The following is a 17,730-nucleotide window of genomic DNA, read 5'->3' as shown; positions in this document are numbered from 1 at the left end:
TCAACTTTTCCTTGCGGTAATTCTTGGAATCACCAAAAACCACATCAAGGGCGATCTGGCCGAGTGATTCAGCCTTCTTGCCAGGTATAACGCCATGGAAACTCATCTTGCTTTCACTAAGCTTGGACATCAGAATGCCCATTCCCTTCAAGGTTTCAGCATAAAGGATATTCAGGCCACTACCACCATCCATCAGCACTTTAGTCAGTCGAGTGCCTTCAACAACTGGGTCGACCACCAACCTCCCAGGGGTGGCTATACGTGCTGGATGGTCAGACTGGTCGAATGTGATGGCAGTCTGGGACCACTTCAAATAACTTGGTGTTGCCGGAGCAACCATGTTCACTTCTCTGTTGATAACTTTCAGTCGACTTTTGCTCTCAACATCAGCAAAAATCATCAGAGTAGAATTGACGTTGGGAAAACCATCATCATCTTCTTCCTTATCCTCACCCTTGTCCGACTCCTTTTCCTTCTCATTGGGTTGTTTCTCTCGGAACTGCTGGATCAGGAGTCGACACTGTCGAGTGGTGTGTTTAGGGTAAGTGAGATTACCCTCTTCATCTTTCTTGGTATGAATGTGGCATGGTAAATCCAACACATCATGTCCGGCTTGATCTTTCCCTTTCTTGGGGTTCCAGGGCCCTTTGGGCTTCCCCTTGAACTTTCCTTGAGCCACAACTAAAGCCTCACCAGGAGCAGCTGGCTCGGCCTTGCGCTTCTGTTTCCGATTGAAATTCCCTCCTCCGGTTTCCTAGGCGACTGTTTTGTGCTTGCCACTACGGAGTCGGTCTTCCTCTTCACCGTTAGCGTATTTGGTGGCAATCTCCATCATCCAAGTCAGGGACATATCCCCTATCCGACCGAATTTCAGATTCAACTCTCGATACTTAACACCTTCTTTGAAGGCACAAACCGCTTGGTGATCTGACACATTCTCCACTGTATGGTGCAACGTGATCCATCTCTGGATATAGTCTCTCAGGGTTTCATTCGGATTCTGCACGCAGTGTTGCAATTCTGTTAACCCTGCCGGCCGTTTGCAAGTACCCTCAAAAGTTCTAACAAACACTCGGGCGAGTTCCTCCCAACTGTATATGCTGTCAGGTGCTAACTGAGTCAACCATGCTCTGGCTGAGCCTTCCAACATCAGAGAAAGGTGCTTCATGGCCACTTCATCATTGCCGCCACCGATCTGTACAGCCACTCGGTAATCCTCAAGCCAAGTGTTAGGCTTGGACTCACCAGTGAAGTTGCTGACTCAACACACCAACCTGAAGTTGGGGGGAATCACTGCAGCCCTGATGGCTCTGCTGAAGCACTCTGGACCTGAAACATGCACTCTGCTGCCAGTCGGGTGATCTCTGTCATGACCCTCTCTGTGTGCTCTGTTCCTGTCAACTAGACCTTGAACCAGAATAGATCTCGCATCAAAGCCCGGCTCCCTGGGGTCGACTGGAATTCTTGGCCCGCCACTGTGAGGGCGTCTGTCATCGTGCTGCTGAGGCACATATGACCCACTCCTCTGATGAGGTGTGGGCACTCGACGACGGTCGTCATATTGCTCGTAGTTTCTGTACTGATCTTGCCGGTGCCCGCGTCCCTCACGCCGCGGGGGCGATCTTGGGCTGTGGGCCGACTGGACTGTATCTGCCATCACAGACCTGCTATGAATCCTATTCCGCGACTGAGACACTTCTGTGTTCTGTTCTCCGGCTGCTCGGGGCAAGGCCCGGATCTGCATCAAACCTCTGCTAGCTTCCGACTGGGAAGGCTGAATTGACTCTGCTATCCGGGCTGCAGCTGTGAGATTTTGAATTAGAGTACGGTATACCTGAGTTTGCGGCGGAAAAAGATGTCGTCGACTGGATTCAGGGATCCGCTGCCGAGCACGCTCGTCGAGTGCATGCTGGAGGTTCTCCAGTCGAGTGCGCTCAGCCAAGTTGGCCAGGCGCGCCTCCTCCAAGGCCCGGGCCTCGGGGGTTTCTCCAACGATAGGAGTGTGAAGCACGTCCATATTGCGGAGGCGAAGCTCTTCCCTTTGCTGCGAAGAAAGGGGCTCGGGGTGGTACTCCTCGTGAATGCGCGACGGATCGCCGCCGCCATTGCCACCGTCATCGCGGGGGAAGCCAGGAGGACTGCGTTGTCCGTTGACCATCAAGACTTCCGCCGCGGGATCGCTGCTGTCGCACTCGGATGCGGTCTCGACGGAGCCACTCGAACAGGCCGTAGAGAGTTTCGTCGGGCTCGATTGCCGCGACTTGTGGGGTGGCCGATTGGCGGGCCACCGCGTGTCTCACCCACCGCTGGAGCCGCGACCGACCGGAACGCTTGCGCCGGCGAACAGCGGGGAGCGAGGACACCACAGGAGCCGACCAATACTGGGTCGACGGCTGCCGGAGAAGGACGCCGCGGACGCACGTGCAAAAGTGCGTCGCCCCGCGGATGGGGAGCGCCTCGACGTCGAGTGGAGCCTCTTGAAGCCAGGCGGAGTCATCGGTGACGAAGACGAGTGCGCCGAGACGGATCTCGCGGCCCTCAGCTAATCCACCGCCGGAAACCATGATGATGGGAATCGGAAAAATCGAAACTTCACCAAAAAGTCGCTAAGACACCTGTGACGCCCGGATAATTAAGCTACAGTAAACCTCTATTAATGAGGCCACGTCACCTCGGTTACAGTTGCTAATCTCACGTTAGTTCAAAATTCGATTCAAATTCAAATTTGAATTATAGTCAAACAGTAAAGGTTTTCAAATATTAAAACTAAAATGTCCGGGTTGTGCCAAATAATGCATAGGTAATTATGGTGGACAAACCACACTTTTATAAAATGTTTAAATACTCTAAAATGAATAAAATAGTAGCAAGAACAATTATTTAAAGGCTTTTAAAATAATAAATGATTACAAACTATTTTATTTTAAGTGCCAAGTTAATTCTGGTAGTGGCATTATTACTAATACTATTTTAGGTGCAACTTACGTATTTTATAAAAGCTAAAATTTAATATAAAAGTATTAGAAAAATAAAAGAAAACAGGAAAGGAAGATAAAAATAGAAAACAAAACAAAAACCAAAAGAGGAAAAGTGAAACCCCCTCCCACTGGGCTTCGGCCCAGCAGGCCACCAGCCTAACTGGCCTCTGGGCCACTAGACCGGCCCACCCCACTCCTCATATCCTCCCCTGTCGGCCGAAACCCTAGGGCAGCCACCCCCACTCGCCCCGCACAACTCCCCTCCTCCCCCGCCCCCCCCCCCCCCCCCGCATGATCCCCTCTCCTCCCTCTTTCCCCCACGATACAGATCGGGGCGACCACGCCCCCACCCCCGTCGACGCCACCGCACCAGATCGCCGTCACCGTTGACTCCTCTCCCCTCGCTCCTCCTCCCGACCCAATCTGGATCGGGGCCGACCGCGTCGCCCGTCACCACGCACACCCCGCCGCCACCTTGCCGACATCGCACGGCGCCACCCCGCCATCGCCGGCGCCCGCCTCCTCAACCCTCCGCCCCGTGTGGATCCGGTCGGGGCAGTCGACGCCCCCGACGCCCCGCTCCTCGCCGCTCGCATACGTCGGACCTCCTCCTCTACGTCGCCGTCGTCCCCGTCCACCTCCCCAAAGGCTCCACCGAGCCTCGCCTCTGCAACGCCGGTGAGGCCACGGCCTCCCTCTCCTTTCCTCCCCCTCTCTGTCGCACGTCACCGTGCCCGCACCCTGTTCGCCCCTGCTCGACTCAGCGCACGCCCACGCGCTCCCGTGCGCCCCCGCGCGCGCGACCCGCGCCAACCAGCCGCAGCCACGGCGCCCGTCGCCCCCTGCTGCCTACACCCCCCGCCGTCTCTGCCCCGCGGCACCTGGCCACGTCCGCCCGGGTCGCCGTCGTCGTCCGGGGCCTCATCCCACTCCCGCCGCGTCTGCCGTCCGCTGCGGCGGCCCTCTCCGCCAACTGCGCCACCCTGCTCCAGCCGTCGGAGCCTGGCCGTGCGCCCGCTCCTTCGCCCGCTGCCCCGCGGCGCCTTGTCGGGCTGGCGCTCGTCGCCCGATCCACCCGGCGCCCGTAACCGTGCGCCCGCTAAGGCGCTTAGGCCAATGACATGTGGGGTCCCACACCTCACCCCAGAATGTTTTTATATAAAAAAATAAAATGAAAATGAATTAATAAAATTAATAATTAATTAATTAATCCTGCTTAATTAATCTAATTAACTAGTTAGTTTAATTAAATAGTAATTAGATTAGCTAAATCCTAATTAACCTAAACAGAGTGTGACAGGTGGGTCCCGTACGTCAGTTGACCCAGTCAAAGCCCTGTTGACTGCTGACGTCATGATGACGTCAGCATTCACTATTCTGGATAATGTTGATTTAAAATAATTAAGTAAATTCTAAAAATGATTAAACCTTTTAAAATTAATATAAAATAAACCGTAGCTCGGATGGAAAAACTTTGTACATGAAAGTTGCTCAGAACGACGAGACGAATCCGAATACGTAGCCCGTTCGTCCACCACACACCCCTAGCATAGCAAACACGCAACTTTCCCCCTCCGGTTCATCTGTCCAAAAACGCGAAACACCGGGGATACTTTCCCGGATGTTTCCCCCCTTCGTCGGTATCACCTCCAACCACGTTAGGGCATACCTAGCACCGCGTTTTGCCTCCTTATGTTTTCTGATGCTTTGTTTGCTCCGTATTTACTGTTTCTCCCCCCCCCCCCTCCTTCTCCGGTAGACTACGAGACCGACGCTCCTGCTGCCCAGTTCGACTACGGAGTTGACGGCCCCTCCTTGCCAGAGCAACCAGGCAAGCCCCCCCCCCTTGATCACCAGATATCGCCTATTCTTCTCTATACTCTTGCATTAGAGTAGTGTAGCATGTTACTGCTTTCCGTTAAACCTATTCTGCTGCATAGCCTGTCTTTGCCACTACTGTTGTTACCTTTACCTGCAATCCTACATGCTTAGTATAGGATGGTAGTTTTCCATCAGTGGCCCTACATTCTTGTCCGTCTGTTGTGCTATACTATCGGGCCGTGATCACTTGGGAGGTGATCACGGGTATATACTTATATACTTTATACATGATACATGTGGTGACTAAAGTCAGGTCGGCTCGAGGAGTACCCGCGAGTGATTCACGGATTGGGAGCTGAAAGGACCTTTGTCCCGACGGCCCTCTGGGTGGATCTTTGTGGCGGAGCGACAGGGCAGGTTGAGACTACCTAGGTGAGAGGTGGGCCTGGCCCTGGTCGGCGTCTGCGGTTACTTCAAAATAACACGCTTAACGAGTTCTTGGTATTTGATCTGAGTCTGGCCATTTGGTCTATACGCACTAACCAACTACTTGGGAAAGATATGGGCACTCTACGTCGTGGTATCAGCCGAAGCCTTCGTGACGTCAGCGACTGAGCGGCACGCGCCGGGTTGGACCGCGTAACGTGACTTCCTTTGAAATGGAGGTTGCTAGGTCTGCTCTCCGGCCGCGTACGCAACGTGTAGGTGTGCAATGGGCGATGGGCCCAGACCCCTGCGCGCATAGGATTTAGACCGGCGTGCTGACCTCTCTGTTGTGCCTAGGTGGGGCTGCGACGTGTTGATCTTCCGCGGCCGGGCATGACCCAAAAAAGTTTGTCCGGCCAAATGGGATCGAGCGTGTTGGGTTATGTGGTGCACCCCTGCAGGGAAGTTTATCTATTCGAATAGCCGTGTCCCTCGGTAAAAGGACGACCCGGAGTTGTACCTTGACCTTATGACAACTAGAACTGGATACTTAATAAAACACACCCTTCCAAGTGCCAGATATAACCCGGTGATCGCTCTCTAACAGGGCGACAAGGAGGGGATCGTCGGGTAGGTTTATGCTATACGATGCTACTTGGTGAACTTACCATCTACTCTCTCCTACATGCTGCAAGATGGAGGTGGCCAGAAGTGTATTCTTCGACAGGAATAGCTATCCCCCTCTTATTCTGGCATTCTGCAGTTCAGTCCACCGATATGGCCCTTTAGAAATATACCCATGCATATGTAGTGTAGCTCCTTGCTTGCGAGTACTTTGGATGAGTACTCACGGTTGCTTTTCTCCCTCTTTTCCCCCTTTCCCTTCTACCTGGTTGTCGCAACCAGATGCCGGAGCCCAGGAGCCAGACGCCACCGTCGATGACGACTCCTACTACACTGGAGGTGCCTACTACTATGTGCAGCCCGCTGACGACGACCAGGAGTAGTTAGGAGGATCCCAGGCAGGAGGCCTGCACCTCTTTCGATCTGTATCACAGTTTGTGCTAGCCTTCTTAAGACAAACTTGTTTAACTTATGTCTGTACTCAGATATTGTTGCTTTCGCTGACTCGTCTATGATCGAGCACTTGTATTCGAGCCCTCGCGGCCCCTGGCTTGTATTATGATGCTTGTATGACTTATTTATGTTGTAGAGTTGTGTTGTGATATCTTCCCGTGAGTCCCTGATCTTGATCGTACACATTTGCATGCATGATTAGTGTACGATTGAATCGGGGGCGTCACAAGTTGGTATCAGAGCCGACTGCCTGTAGGAATCCCCCTTTCCAACTCCTTGGCCGAAGTCGAGTCTAGTCATTGAAAAAGTTTTTACTAACATGGTTGTGCGGCTTACGGGCCCACGTCGCCATTGGGTGCTATTAGAATCTTTTACTCCTCGGTCTTTACTCTGGGACTCTAAGCTCTCTTCTATTCGGGTTAAATAATTTTTCTAAAAACAAAACTAACTTTAGGTTCTCGAAAGTACTTTCTCCCGGAGAGCCCCTCACTTCAGATGATCACCTGCTGCATTAGAAGATTCCGAAGTTACTCTACGATGTTCTCTCGAGTCTTTGTGCCATCGCATTTGCGAATTCCTTCCACCGTCAACCCCTATGAAAACTGCATATACTTGCCATTCATACAATCATTCCCCGTTGATCTTGTTATTACAAGATGTCCCGAAATACTCTCTGTTGTCCCGAGAATCCTTTGAGCTTACTGCCTTGCAGTTCTTTACCACATGAATACCCCTATGGATAATTCTCGCACTTACCGAGTATCCACTCATCCCCAGTTGATTCATGTATGTCACCAATCTTCGAAATACCATTCAATCTTCCGAAAATCCTCAGGAGCCTATTGCTCTTGAAATTCTTACTTGCTTGCATTATGGTTAACCCCATAAGTCTAGTAATCTTTTTGGCATCCTTTGTCATTATCATTTTGAGTCCGTTGATTCAATAAGTTGCGAATGCTCTCAATCCTCAATCATATCCTATAATTCATCCTTTCGGCTCAGACGTCAGTTTGAACATGAGCTGGTTCTCAACCAATTAAATTGCTGTCGATTGTACCCCTAAGTCTATTCAACTTATCCATCCTTAATCAGAGTGTTGCTTTTGATCCCGTGAATTTGAAATCATAATTCCTTTACCTTTGAGCTTTGAATTTGTCAGTTGTTTCTATAATCCAATGCCCTTGCATTGTTTCTTCCTCTGATCGTGCGTCGATGCTCACATCAGCTCCGTTATGGACCATCAGATCCGTTGTTGAATTATCATCCGACAGTGTCCTTTGTATGCGAAAATCTCGAGAGGTTCTTTCCCTAATACATAATGCCATTGGTAAATCCTATTCTCGGATTTGGCCAACCATACTCTGTTTTCGAGCTGGTGATATATACTATTGAAGCTTGTGGTATATGTTACTAAGATGCCTGATGGGTTGAACCTATGCCTTCCCCTAATCCGTGAGAACCCGAAAGTTTTCACAAGTCATACTCTTCCGGTGTTCTACCAGATAAAATTCCAACACTACAGTTTTATCAAAGCGAGAGGTGAATGAAATGATATGCATTAAAGAAGTGGGAGTCGACCTTGAACCTTTGTGTTCATTCCCATGGACACGATGTAGACCCTATCATGGAAGCTTCTTGTAATAATAACTATTTCCTTGATATAATATCCTTTGGTATCGGTGAATTGATCCTTTACAATTATGGTTCCGACCATATGTTCTTCTTTGATTCCATTTCTCAGGCAAGTGAAAACACTTGTCTTCTGCAGATCAATACATCTCCGGACCTCCTATGTCGATCTTCCTTTGTGTAATACCCTTCAGTATCTCGAGAGTATCAAAGAACTGTGTTGCTTCCTATGAGTTTTCATCTAGTATTGCTTCTCACCGATTTCAGATTTCCCCGGGGTTCTGAGTTATTTCACTCGAGAACACCGTTACGTGAATCGATTCCGCACTCTGAATCAATAACTCTAAGTAATTTTCGTTGCTTATGAGTTTATTAATCCTTCAAATCATTCCTAACCTGATCGGCTATATCATTATCGTGCAAAATTTTACCTATGCTACCTGGTCCTTCTTCCCAGAGCACCATTTTTTTGACGATGAGCTAATCTTACGTTGATCTTCCTCGTCATGCCATTTCTCCTTGAACAACAAACTTGATCTCGAGTTTGTGTCGTACCATGGTTTCAATAACCTTTTGCTTCATCATTCCCTTGACTTGATGTCATCGCCAATCGATTACATCTTCATGAATTCTCTCGACAAATGTGTCGTGATCATCATCAGCATTTTGAGCTCTTCCAGGATATCAATGGAATTCATGATGAGAAAGACCATCCTTGCCCTCGATGATTAGTGTTATCATCGACCACTCTACTACCTTTCCTCCAACACAAACTTGTTCTTGTTTTGTGTTATACCTTGAGTTCCTTGCTATCCAGCAATTGTTCTTATTTACACTGGAGTATTACAATCTTTTATGTCAAGAATGTCGTGAGAGTTTCACCACCTCTTAAGAAATTCTTGATACAGTGATGCTTCTCACCATCATCATTCTTCTCTTGGTCCCCGTGTTGAGTGAACTCTATTATGAGAATTTAATATCTCTAGCAACCTTGTTACTTCAGAGTTAATGGACAATAATTCAATGTAGTGTGCTGGTTGCTAAATTTCCATTCCGACGTTGGTCGTGCAACCCAGCCCATATTTCGGGTGCCCCCTTTCAACCAATGTTTAATTGTGTATGTTTTCCTCGAGCATACATCATTATATCGTTTGATCTGACAAGTGTTACCACCTTGTTCACATCATTGTGGAAATCCATCTTTTGTTAACCTCGATGAATAGTCGCTGAGTCCATCAGCCAGCTCCTCACCCTCTCCTTAATTTAATGATGATCTCTTGTTTCAGAACTCGCTCTCATAGTTAATTTCCCGAGAATCTTACATTGTCATCTCGTCAAATTGTGTCACGCCTTTTCTTCTCAGGCATCCTGAGTCTGAGATACCCTGGCACCAACCAGAACTGAATCTCGGTCATGTATGATGGTTGGAACATATTTCCAAAGACATATAACATTGGTCTTTATATGACCCGGTAAGGTGGTGTCATGCCTAGTACACCTGGCCGGAGGACCCTATTGTTATAGTTCCCTTCTTAACAAGGTTATTGATTCTTCCATGAGGAAATCGTAAGACTTATTCTATAAGTTGTTCCTGATGGATCCTTTGTGTATCCAAAGTCCGACCTTTGCTTGAAGACCATGTCAAAGCTATCTCGAAGCATGTTTGTGGTACTCCGATCATCAATAAGAACATTTAAAGCACAATGCTTATTTTTCTTGATCAATTATCCAAACATCATTGTATAGGTAACGTCATGAAATTCGTCTCCCCTTACCTAAATGGTTTTCTTTGTTATATCCTATCATGGATATCATGCTCCGCTTGTCCTTGGGAAGGATATACCCCTGAAATATGTGTTTAAACACATTTTCCCTTCCATTGTTTTGTTTAATCTGATAAACATAATTTCCTTTCCATTGTTTCGTTTCACCTTTCTTGTAATCTAACTTGTCTGAGCAGAGATAAATCCCTGCTTAAGTAAGCACCCCGATGTACAACCTTGTCAGTGAGACCCTATTACTATTGTTGTTGACATTCTGGTAACCACCGATGGATGAGAACTTTGCCTAATGGTCTGCCTCGTTCCAACGAGCAGGAAAATGGTTCTCTTCGTCCCTCGCCCATGGTACCAACGTTGATGCCAACATAACTGACAAGCTATCCTATGACATGCCTTGCTATCATATCCGTGCAAGATGTCGCCACCTTTTTCCTACTCCGAACACACAAGGTGGGCCCATAACCCACAGTTCCACAGGATCGGAACCTGATTCTCCTGTATATCTTTGATTCTGAAATATTCTTGCATTTGGCTTCGTATCATGTCACGAGCCACCTTTCGAGAGACGATCTATTCCCGTTGCTTTGAACCCCTTTCACGCCCTGTTTCAGGCATCGAGCGATTGCCTACCCGCTCGAAACTTCCCATGATACCTCCTTACTTTGCTCTCGATATTTTTCTTAAGTTTCAATTCGAGAGTTACTTTCCGCCTCCTTCCCCGTTGTTCCCTACCAGATTGTCACGTCCCTAGTTCTAGTATGACCTAGACTAGCTAGTCATGTGTGCATCACGTCTAAATTTCATTTAAATTTGAAATGGGGATCTGTGAAACCCTCAGAATCATTTCTGGAAATGACCCAGATAAAAATTGCTCCAAAAGGGTCCAAGAAAATGTTCATGTTGCTCTCTGAAAATATTGGACAGAGATAAAAATCAAACCAATATTTTTAGGAGATCATAAATATTTATTTTGGGCATTTGGAATTAATGCAGTAATTATTTGCTTTGGATATATATTGTTATATATATAAAATATTGTCCAAAAATTATGCCATTTGTTGAGGAGTTCTGGAATAATACCACTAGCCCCTACAAAAATTGGCATAAGAAAATAAAATGATTTAGTATTCTACTAAATCAGAACAAATGTCAGAAAAATAGAAAATAAACAAAAAGGGGGAAAACCCTTACCTGGACTTACCTGGGCCACTTGCTGGCCTGGCTCTGTGCCGGCCCAGCTGACTAGCCAGCGCCAGTCGTCCCCCTCCTCGCGCCAGAGGGACAGGGCGCGTGGTCACCGCACGCCGCGCGCATGCGCGCCACGGCAGCTGCCTGCCTGCCCTCCCCCCCTCGACGCCTCGTTCGCCTGGACGACGCCACGACGCCCCCTCTAGGCCTCACTCCCTCTCTGCTGCGCCTCTCCCCTCCTCTCTCCCGCTCTCTCCCGCGACGCCCGAACGTGCCGGTCGCCGCCGTTCGCTGCCCCGCGCTCCCCGCCATCCCCTCGCACCTCCGTCGTGTCCCAGAGCTCCGCCTCCTCGCGCTGAACCCCTCCGCTGAGCCACGCAAGCCGGAACGCCCTGGAACGCCGCCATCGCCATCGCCTTCCTCCTCGGGATCCGCCGTCCGCCACCGTCGATTCGCTGCCGTCTCCGCGTCCCCGAGCTCGCCGACCTGCTCGTCTGACTCGCCGTGAGCACCTCCCCGTTTCCCCCCTCTTCTCCCCATCGTTCCCGCGTCGTAGCCGTCGTTTCCTCCACGGCCGTAGCTCCTCGCCGCCGTCCATGTCGCCGCCGTCACTCAAGCCACTGCAGCCCGCAACCGCACGCGTCACCGTGTTCCTGGTGACGCCAGGAGGCTGTAGAGCCTCTCCGCTCGCTTCCTCGTGCTTTGTAGCCCCGCAGCCGCTCGAGCCCGAGCTCCGGCCGCCGCCGTGAGCTCCGCTCCGGCGAGCTCCGGCCACCCCGCGTCCCTCCGTCACCTCCCCTGGATGCGCGAGAGCCCGGGCTACGCCCCGGTGCCCTCAGTTGCCGCCCCCGTGGCCTATATCGCGGACGCCGCCGCGTACAGAGGTCGCCGGCGATGACCTCTCCGGCTCGTCAGGTGATTAGCTTAAGCTAATCACCACCTAAGCTAACCCCCTCACACTGACAGTGGGCCTCTGCGCCATAATCTTTTAATTAGATTAGAAACCCCCTCCGGTTAACCCTGTGTCACTGACATGTGGACCCCACACGTCAGGTTTGACTTGGTCAGCGCCGCTAACCCGCTGACATCATGATGACGCAGTGCTGACGCAATAAACCCTTTTCTGGATTTAAATTAAATCAGGAAATTCCAGAAAATGTTCAAAACTTCTAAAATTCATAGAAATTCAACCGTAGCTCAGATTTAAATAATTTATATATGAAAAATTATCAGAAAAATGCAATCTATCCATCTGTACTAGTTTCATGCATGACAAACCAACTTATACCTACTGTATAAGTGAAAACATATAAATGGCATATATAAGGACTTAAATTAGAGTTGCATTTGAACCTTTGGTTCAAATGGATCTCTTCCAAGTTGAATGCTAAATGCATTGGCTCAAAATACATCACATATTCATGCCATATTCATGCATCATATTGTTGCATATGATTGTGTTTTGACTGTCGACACCGTTCCCTCTCGATAGGTCCTGCTCCGGAGAGTGTTTCAGAGTACCTGTCTGAGGAGCAGTGCCACCCTGTTGATCTACCAGGCAAGCAAACCCCCTTGTTCATTCCGATACAATCCTACTCTCTCGCTCCTGCTCTCTTTTACTGCATTAGGACAACAACGATTCAACTGCTACTTTATGCTGCGGTAGTTGAACCCATTCCTCTGCATGACCTGTCATTGCCACAGTAAATAGTTGAAACCCACTAGCATGTGTAGGAGTTGATTGAGCCATGTTGTGTTCCTACCATGCCTTGCCTGCTATTGCTTAGAGTTGTGTCAGGTCTGATTCATCGGGAATGAATTGGAGTTTTACGATATGTTCTGGTGCTGAGAGTTAAGCGTATGAACACGATTTGGTAAAGGTAGCGGTGAGAGGCCATGTAGGAGTACATGGTGGGTTGTCTCACTGGAACCGTCCTTAAGCACTGAGTTCTGTGTATGTTGTCCAATGATTAGCTACTACCACACATTGGGTTCCGGTAACTTGACCCCTCTCGACTTATTAACCAACTTGATCTCTGTCCAGGAGTTGCAACTAGTTTCTGGTGTTTGTAGGTAGTGCTATTTTTCTACCGAGTGGCACCCGGCAGGGTGGGCTTGGGACAGACTAGGCACACGTGGCCCGGTGTACCGAGTGGCACCCGGATGGTGGGCTCGGGAACCCTGTACACATCGTTTGGGGCCGTGAGCGACACCCCGGCTGGATCTCCTTGCGGATGAAACCCGAATAGGCGATAAACCTGGACTAGAGTCTTGCGTGGTTAGTCAGGTCGTGGCCGACACCCTCGCCAGGCTTCCGCTTGAAGGTTGCCGAGGTACATGACGTGTACATGGCGGTAAGTGGCGAGAGCGTGTGTGATGCAGTACACCCCTGCAGGGTTATCATGATCTATTCGAATAGCCGTGTCCTCGGTTATGGACTTCATGGATGCTTACGTGGTACATAGACAACTTGAAGTGGATACTCTAAAATGCTCAAGATAAGTGTGAGTGCTATGGATGGCTTCTCGTAGTGAGACGGGAATGAATCCATAGTGGTGTATTGAGGTGGTGACTAGTGGACTCGTGTGCGCCTTCTTACCTCAAGAAGTTTCTCGTAGTCGTAGAACAGGATAGCCACTGAGTCAAAGCTGGCTTGCTGCAACTAAACCCCACACTACCTTCTTGATACAAATGCATGTATGATAGGATCTGAAGTAAGTCTTGCTGAGTACCTTTGTACTCATGTTGCTTTGTTTATGTTTTGCAGCGGAGACTTCAGTCTTACTAGTAGCTCCGCTTGGACTTCGACGAGTAGCTCGTACCTCAGCTACGATCTTGTACCCTTGGGAGGGTCTTGTAGATAGTCAGGCTTCTCAGCCTTTTTCTTTTGTAGTTGTCTGTACTCAGACATGTAATGCTTCCGTTGCTTGTATGCTCTGAATGATGGGTCATGTGACCCCTGTTTGTACTTAATGCTATGTGGCTCTTCTGGGCCTTTTATCTATATGAGTTTGCGTTATGTTGTGATGCCATGTTGTACAGCACATACTTGCATGTTATGCGTACGTGTAACGTGTATTGCTATGTGTGGGATCCGACAATCTAGTTGTTTATCCTTGGCAGCCTCTCTTATGGGGAAATGTAGTCTAGTGCCTCCTTGAGCCATAGTAGTCCGCTACAGCCCGGTTCACCGGAGTCCTGCTAGCCCAGCACTACTGCTCTGGACACTTGACTGGCCGGCATGTGTTTCACATCGTTCCTGTGTCTGTCCCTTCGGGGAAATGTCACGCGGTGACATCCGGAGTCCTGCCTAGCCTGCTACAGCCCGGGTTCCCGGAGTCCTGTTAGCCCAGTGCTACAGCCCGGATTCACACGTTGCTGACCGACACGCTCGATGTTGATTCATGTATGCCTGTCCCCATACGTTAGTGCCGCTTTGGGTTCACGACTAGCCATGTCGGCCCGGGTTCTCTGTCATATGGATGCTAGCGACATTGTCATATACGTGAGCCAAAAGGCGCAAACGGTCCCGGGCCATGGTAAGGCGACACCCGTGGGAATACCGTGCGTGAGGCTGCAAAGTGATATGAGGTGTTACATGCTAGATCGGTGTGACTTAGAATCGGGGTCCCGACACAGATAGTCTACCTTGCAGAGGTCTGTTCTCTCGAAATACCCACCCTTTATTCTTTCGTAAGTACGATGGAGTTCCCGAAGAAAGGATGCCGACTTCATCATGATGACCTAAATCAGAGAAATGAAGACATCAACGTAATCGATCGACCTCTTCAAGAAGGACAACGAAGACCGAGAAGACCCGTTAGAATTTCGTAACCAAATCCCTTCCCCTTACTCCCCTCCTAAATCTCGGGACGAGATTTCTTGTAATGGAGGAGAATTGTGACGCTCGGATAATTAAGCTACAGTAAACCTCTATTAATGAGGCCACGTCACCTCGGTTACAGTTGCTAATCTCACGTTAGTTCGAAATTCGATTCAAATTAAAATTTGAATTATAGTCAAACAGTAAAGGTTTTCAAATATTAAAACTAAAATGTTCGGGTTGTGCCAAATAATGCATAGGTAATTATGGTGGACAAACCACACTTTTATAAAATGTTTAAATACTCTAAAATGAATAAAACAGTAGCAAGAACAATTATTTAAAGGCTTTTAAAATAATAAACGATTACAAACTATTTTATTTTAAGTGCCAAGTTAATTCTGGTAGTGGCATTATTACTAATACTATTTTAGGTGCAACTTACGTATTTTATAAAAGCTAAAATTTAATATAAAAGTATTAGAGAAATAAAAGAAAACAGGAAAGGAAGATAAAAATAGAAAACAAAACAAAAACCAAAAGAGGAAAAGTGAAACCCCCTCCCACTGGGCTTCGGCCCAGCAGGCCACCAGCCTAACTGGCCTCTGGGCCACTAGACCGGCCCACCCCACTCCTCATATCCTCCCCTGTCGGCCGAAACCCTAGGGCAGCCACCCCCACTCGCCCCGCACAACCCCCCCCCCCCTCATGATCCCCTCTCCTTCCTCTTTCCCCTACGATACAGATCGGGGCGACCACGTCCCCACCCCCGTCGCCGTCACCGTTGACTCCTCTCCCCTCGCTCCTCCTCCCGACCCAATCTGGATCGGGGCCGACCGCGTTGCCCGTCGCCGCGCAGACCCCGCTGCCACCTTGCCGACACCGCACGGCGCCACCCCGCCATTGCCGGCGCCCGCCTCCTCAACCCTCCGCCCCGTGTGGATCCGGTCGGGGCAGCCGACGCCCCCGACGCCCCGCTCCTCGCCGCTCGCCTACGCCGGACCTCCTCCTCTACGTCGCCGTCGTCCCCGTCCTCCTCCCCAAAGGCTCCACCGAGCCTCGCCGACCCTCGACTCTGCAACGCCGGCCAGGCCACGGCCTCCCTCTCCTCTCCTCCCCTCTCTGTTGCACGTCACCGTGCCCGCACCCCGTTCGCCCCTGCTCAACCCAGCGCGCGCCCACGCGCTCCTGTGCGCCCCCGCGCGCGCGACCCGCGCCAACCAGCCGCAGCCACGGCGCCCATCGCTCCCTGCTGCCTACACCCGCCGCCGTCTCTGCCCCACGGCACCTGGCCACGTCCGCCCGGGTCGCCGTCGTCGCCCGGGGCCTCATCCCACTCCCGCTGCGTCTGCCGTCCGCTGCGGCGGCCCTCTCCGCAAACCGCGCCACCCTGCTCCGGCCGTCGGAGCCTGGCTGTGCGCCCGCTCCTTCGCCCGCTGCCCCACGGCGCCTTGTCGGGCTGGCGCTCATCGCCCGATCCAAACGGCGCCTGTAACCGTGCGCTCGCTAAGGCGCTTAGGCCAATGACATGTGTGGTCCCACACCTCACCCCAGAACGTTTTTATATAAAAAAAGAAGAAAATAAAATGAAAATGAATTAATAAAATTAATAATTAATTAATCATGTTTAATTAATCTAATTAACTAGTTAGTTTAATTAAATAGTAATTAGATTAGCTAAATCCTAATTAACCTAAACAGAGTGTGACAGGTGGGTCCCGTACGTCAGTTGACCCAGTCAAAGCCCTGTTGACTGCTGACGTCATGATGACGTCAGCATTCACTATTCTGGATAATGTTGATTTAAAATAATTAAGTAAATTCTAAAAGTGATTAAACCTTTTAAAATTAATATAAAATAAACCGTAGCTCGGATGGAAAAACTTTGTACATGAAAGTTGCTCAGAACGACGAGACGAATCCGAATACGTAGCCCGTTCGTCCACCACACATCCCTAGCATAGCGAACACGCAACTTTCCCCCTCCGGTTCATCTGTCCGAAAACGCGAAACACCGGGGATACTTTCCCGGATGTTTCCCCCGTTCGTCCGTATCACCTCCTACCACGTTAGGGCATACCTAGCATCGCGTTTTGCCTCCTTATGTTTTGTGATGCTTTGTTTGCTCCGTATTTACTGTTTCTTCCCCCCTCTCCTTCTCCGGTAGACTACGAGACCGACGCTGCTGCTGCCCAGTTCGACTACGGAGTTGACGACCCCTCCTTCTTGCCAGAGCAACCAGGCAAGCCCCCCCCCCCTTGATCACCAGATATCGCCTATTTTTCTCTATACTCTTGCATTAGAGTAGTGTAGCATGTTACTGCTTTCCGTTAATCCTATTCTGCTGCATAGCCTGTCTTTGCCACTACTGTTGTTACCTTTACCTGCAATCCTACATGCTTAGTATAGGATGCTAGTTTTCCATCAGTGGCCCTACATTCTTGTCCGTCTGTTGTGCTATACTATCGGGCCGTGATCACTTGGGAGGTGATCACAGGTATATACTTATATACTTTATACATGATACATGTGGTGACTAAAGTCGGGTCGGCTCGAGGAGTACCCGCGAGTGATTCACGGATTGGGGGCTGAAAGGACCTTTGTCCCGACGGCCCTCTGGGTGGATCTTTGTGGCGGAGCGACGGGGCATGTCGAGACTACCTAGGTGAGAGGTGGGCCTGGCCCTGGTCGGCGTCCGCGGTTACTTCAAAATAACACGCTTAACGAGTTCTTGGTATTTGATCTGAGTCTGGCCATTTGGTCTATACGCACTAACCAACTACGTGGGAAAGATATGGGCACTCGACGTCGTGGTATCAGCCGAAGCCTTCGTGACGTCAGCGACTGAGCGGCGCGCGCCGGGTTGGACCGCGTAACGTGACTTCCTTTGAAATGGAGGTTGCTAGGTCTGCTCTCCGGCCGCGTACGCAACGTGTAGGTGTGCAATGGGCGATGGGCCCAGACCCCTACGCGCATAGGAGTTAGACCGGCGTGTTGATCTCTCTGT

Source organism: Aegilops tauschii, chromosome 3 (genome assembly GCF_002575655.3).
Source record: "Aegilops tauschii subsp. strangulata cultivar AL8/78 chromosome 3, Aet v6.0, whole genome shotgun sequence".
Lineage (NCBI taxonomy): Eukaryota > Viridiplantae > Streptophyta > Magnoliopsida > Poales > Poaceae > Aegilops > Aegilops tauschii.
Note: the sequence above shows the minus strand (reverse complement) of the source record.